The sequence below is a fragment of the Gopherus flavomarginatus genome, chromosome 5 (genome assembly GCF_025201925.1).
Source record: "Gopherus flavomarginatus isolate rGopFla2 chromosome 5, rGopFla2.mat.asm, whole genome shotgun sequence".
NCBI lineage: Eukaryota > Metazoa > Chordata > Testudines > Testudinidae > Gopherus > Gopherus flavomarginatus.
The window spans coordinates 44,851,054-44,856,510 of record NC_066621.1 but is presented as its reverse complement, the minus strand read 5'-3'; the positions used below and the strand labels follow the sequence as shown (position 1 = coordinate 44,856,510).

General features: G+C 38.1%; 1 protein-coding gene across 3 annotated transcripts in view; it reads left to right on the top strand.

Moving 5' to 3' along the window:
* Positions 1–5,457, top strand: part of LRP5 (LDL receptor related protein 5) — a 266,866-nt gene that overhangs the window by 152,383 nt on the left and 109,026 nt on the right. The window lies entirely within an intron of this gene.

Here is a 5,457-nt window from a genome sequence, read left to right as displayed (position 1 = left end):
TGTTACATATGCAGATGCTTTTTAGTCTTAAGAAGAAAAGTGAACATGGGTATTTCTGTCTTTAGTATACTTTGCTTATGTACAGTATCTTAGTTTTGCAAGGCCTTATTGTATGCTCCCTAGGAAGACCTTATGAAACATGACGTTCTTAAATAGTGACTAATCTTCATGCAGCTTGGAAATTTGACAAGTAGAAACATCTGTCCTGTTTTGTTAGGCTTTAGATTCGTAATGTACTGGGTTTTTTCTTTTGTTTTGGTTTGGTTTGGTCCCCCCCCCTCCGCCCCTTTAAAATTTTTACCAACAGGTTTGCTATTGCTTTTGGGTGTTGTGGTTAACAAAACAACTTTAAAAAAAATAAAAAAATAAAAAAAAGAAGAAGCCAAGCTATACAGAGGATACCAAACAGTGTTGTAAACCAAGAGAATATGTTCTTATTTGTGTGTATAAAACTCCATGTGGTGAAAACAGCAGTTACTCTTTCCTGGCAGAAATCTTCCCATCTGCAGTATTCAGCTGTAATACAAAGGGCCCAGTCACTTCACAAGCAGTTTATATCCTGAATAAACCATTTGGCAAGACTTGTCAAACTTTGCGTGACAGCAGCTTATGGGGCTTTCACTGCAAATTTGGCACCCTGTGGTAACATTGTTTCCAGCTTTTAAAATTTTTTGCTTAGTTAGTTTGGCAGCGTCTCAAGCAAAGAGAAAAAAGAAGAAAAAAAAAGGGCAGCTAGATAGTAAATTGTAAATCCTGTCTTCTGAAATCATTTCTACAGATTCAGCTCCCACAAGTAAAGGGAAACTTTGGATTTTATTTACAGAGAAAAATGTACTTTCCAGGAACAAACAGTAGATTAATAAGGATTACAGGGTTCCAACCGAGAGAGAAGCAAAGAGCCAGTGGCATCCACGTGTAGAGTTTCCTAGTTCTCCTTAAAATCAATTTTGTGGTTAGCCAGGATTCCTGTGTACTATTTCTTCAGCATTCATTTAAAGTGCCTAAGATATAACTGCATAATTAACAGTTACTGAACTCTCAGGTGCCTGTTATGTATGCATCTTATTTAAGTTTGTAGTGAGGCCATGTTTTTAGATGAAATGCTATGAAGAATCTCTCCCCCCCCACCCCCGACCGCTTTTATATTTATTCGGCTTTTTTAATTGACAAATGCCCTGCATTTATCCTCACAGAAGAATCACACTTCATATGTAGGAATTTTCTGTGGTTTTGTATGATGTTGAAAAAGTCTGTGAAGCATGACACTAAGTTACTACTGTCAGGCAAAAGTCCTGCCCTCCACCTGAAAACTTCCCAAGACACACTTGTTAACAGCGGAAAGTGGAGAAAACTAGAATTTGATTTTTGTTCCAGTTTATATTCCAAGTAGTGAATTATCTTGTATGACATTTAAAATATTTATGTAAATTCTGTGGAATATGGGAAATGGGCTTACAGAGGAGGGTAGCATCTGAAAACATTTTTATTGCTAATATGTTTTAAAGTTGTTTAAAAAACAAAAACAAACAAACAAAAAACCCAAAACCTGACCATTCTTCAGATATCCCTAACTGGAACTTATTTTTCTATTTGCATGATGATGTGCTGAAAAAATTAACGTTTATTTAGTTCGTACATGGAATTGTTTCTTATATCAAGTTATCAGTTTGGGGTTTTGCCCCGTTTTAAAAAAAACAAAAAACAATGGATCACTAAGAATATGTAAGTAAGGTAGTCCAAATGGCGCTGGAATTATTCTGTATGCATTTATAAAAATAAAATGTAGAATGACAAGGATCTCTTAATGTTAAAGGGGGAAAATCTATTTAAAACAGCTAAAACAACATATTAATTAAAATGAGAGAGAACATATTTGTCATGTAAAACTAAATTTTTACAAAACCTAAGACAGAAGTGTTACCATGGGATTAAAGATTTCTGTTGGTCTTTATACTGTAAACACTTCAATTTCATACATGTGCAAGAGAACATGGAAGTTAAATTGAATAGAAACTGCTGAAGAAATGTGAAACCTACTGGACTGTTTTTATTGCCCATGCTAAGTAAAAAGCAAACAGTTTGCATAAATGGTGATAAGTAAAGAATTTACTGTTATTAATTTAAAGAGATGTTAGTAATGTAGAGGGAATTTTATAACGTTTTTGAACATTACTTTTAACTTGCCAGTCCACCTTTTAATTAAATTAGCCCTAGGGAAAAAATGATCAGTTCCGTGAAAATAGCAGCTAATTAAAGTTATAAATAAACTGAAAATCAACGTTTTAATACTTCCTCTCTTGAGGAAACACAATTTCTCAGTACTGTGTTAACAGGTTTTGAAATTTTATTTTTTAAATGCAGATGCTGAATATTTAAAACATACAACTGATTAATCTTGTATTGTATATTTCAGAATTGGCTACTGAACAAAAATTAGGACTGTGTATTTTATTCTAGTAGTTGTTTTTCCTTCCCTCCTGCCCCCATATTAGGCTTTTTGGAGATGTGCTGTTACAAACTGGGATGATATTTGTAATGGTGCACAGTGTGTGCAGTTACAGCTCTTGTGCTGGTTGGTGTTTTCTGTCACTGCTGTCTGGGACTAGGATATATAGTTTGTGGGTACATGTATCTATACTGTCCTCAGTCCATGCACACAGCTCCCATTGCTGTCACTGGAATTTGCCTGTGTGGTTGGGAGTAGTATGGTATACTAGGTTAATATTTGGATTTAGTTTATTTCTATGTCAGTTATTGCTGTTCCTTTTGATAATTTGCTTAAAGAATCCAGAAGCTGTTGAACTTCTTGTAGAAGTGGGGTTTTTTTATTTGAAATAAGACCATGCAAGATATTACCATGACAGTCACTTATGTTCAAGGGGCTGTGTGTTAAACATACGTAGGAATAATCAGTACTGGTAGTTTTGGGGCCATGCTCCCAAAGGTTTGCTTAGTGAACATGCCCAGATGTGCATTGCAGAAGGAATATTAGGAGTCATTTGGGGGAAACTAATCACTATCTTAAAATGTTATTGGAGGATCATTAGAACTATTCTTGGCTTCATTAAGATTAATGACAAATTAGGACTGGAAGGGTCAGTCAAAGTGTAAATTGCTGGAATGTAAGTGTTTTGGGACAGGGAGGAGCTACATCTTGGCCTTGGGGGCTTAAATAATGAATAATACCTGTTGAAGGTTAGGATGGATAAATCTGACCCTTGCTAGTTTTGAAAAATGACATGGGATAACTTGGGATACCCTTGATGCAAAGGGAATAGGGAGGGCATGTTTGGGAATATGAAAAAATCTGGTTTCCTTGTAAAACAAGAAGAGCAACCCTGGTAACAGGACCTCCTTGTTTGAGAGAGACTAGCACGTTTCTAGAACACTGAAAGATAGATAGGCTGTTGCTGTAACTTACAGAGACAAAACATTCTAATACCTAAGTTTTTCATCATCTTTTAGAGCAGGGGTCAGCAACCTTTCGGAAGTGGGGTGCCAAGTCTTCATTTATTCACTATAATTTAAGGTTTTGTGTGCCAGTAATACATTTTAACCTTTTTTAGAAGGTCTCTATAAGTCTATATTATATAACTAAACTATTGTTGTATGTAAAATAAATAATAGCACAGCGAGGTAAGTGGCTCCGGCTGCTGGTGGCCCAGGCTGGCAGCGGGCTGAGCGGAGCTGGCGGCCAGTATTCCAGGCTGCCGGCCAGTATCCCAGGCGAGCAGTGGGCTCAGCCTGCTGCCGGTCTTGGGTTCCAGCCGGGGTCCTGGCCACTTTTCCCCACTCAGCCTGCTGCCAGCTGAGGGTTCTGTTCATTCAGGCAGGCAGCGGGCTGAGCAGGGCCGGCGGCCAGGACTCCGGCTGGCAGCAGAGTGCCAATAAAAATCGGCTCGCATGCCGCTGGTTGCCGACCTGTTTTAGAACATTAAGTAATCAAGCATAGAGCCTAACACTGCTTTTTCTAATTATTTGATTAGCTGTGTTTACATTCTGCTTTCTCTTAATTGGGGATTTCCTCTATTTATTTATTTATTTTATTTAGATAAATAGATTTTTAACCCTGTGCCAAATTAACTTTATTCCATTTTAAGAAAACTGTACTTGGATGTGGACACTGTTGGGGGACCATGCCTTAAATAGAAAGAACATGAATTCTGACCTCACAGGAGGCTCAGTGAGCGGTGAGGTAATGGGCTTCACCTGGTCAAAAGAAACAGGGGTTGCAATTCCATTCCATGATCTTTGTAGCAAGGAGACTGTCATATATAGGCCATTTGGAGCTTAGTGCGAAAACTGTCTAGATGAGAGATTCTTCATTCTCTAACAGTGACAAGTGTACCATTGATAGTATATGAGCTTGATATTCCATACGTTCACTCTACTCTACAACATTTTTTTAAGAAGGTGATACGTTAACTAATAAAATTCGGGAACTGCTCGTCTATAGCAGGGTTTCTCAAACAGGGGTCACTGTTTGTGCAGGGAAAGCCCCTGGCGGGCTGGGCCGGTATGTTTAACTGCCCGTCCACAGGTCTGGCCAATCGCGGCTCCCACTGGCTGCGGATTGCTGCTCCGAGCCAATGGGAGCTGCTGGATGTGGCGGCCAGTATGTCCCTCAGCCCGCGCCGCTTCCAGCAGCTCCCATTGACCTGGAGCAGTGATCTGTGGCCAGTAGTAGCCATGATTGGCCAGACTTACGGACAGGGCAGGTAAACACACCCGCCCGGCCTGCTTGGGGCTTTCCCTACACAAGCTGCGACCCCTGTTTGAGAAACTCTGGTCTGTAGATTTATTTGGACCTTCCCCCAATATAATCTACACTAGTCTGTTGTTGTCTTCCTCAAAAATAACTTACACTTTGTTAGTGTTACTGTCTAAATCATAGTAACACTCTTTAACTCTTTTCAATTTTCCATGGTCTGTAATATATAGTGGGTTTTAATTTAAAAAAAAATCTGAATAAAAACCTGAGCATCTGACACTGATAGCTTCTAAATTTGACCTTTGTGGAATCTTCTGGAATTACTCCTTCATATGTAGCTTACTATATTTATCAGGAGGAAATCCTGAGGATGTATTAAACTTCAAACTTGAATTATTTGAGTGTTGCACTCTTGAGCCTCTCCCTCCTCAGTCAAGAGTTATTTTAGGCTTTCTGACACAGGATGGATTGACTTAAATCAGTGGTTTAAATCACTGATTTTAATAATGGTTTAAATCAGCAAGCAGGAAACCTGGATTTAAATAATTGCTTTTAATCTTGTTTGGCATTTGTATTTTTTAGTTATTTTCCTCCAGAAAGGTTGGTTCTCAATGGTTGGTAACAATTAAAATATGTTGATTTGCAACTAAAAATAGCCTTTACACTAAACTTGATGCTTTTTTAGATTAACCAAGAGGATACACTATATCTATACACATTTATTAAAGCAATTATATAGCTTAAAT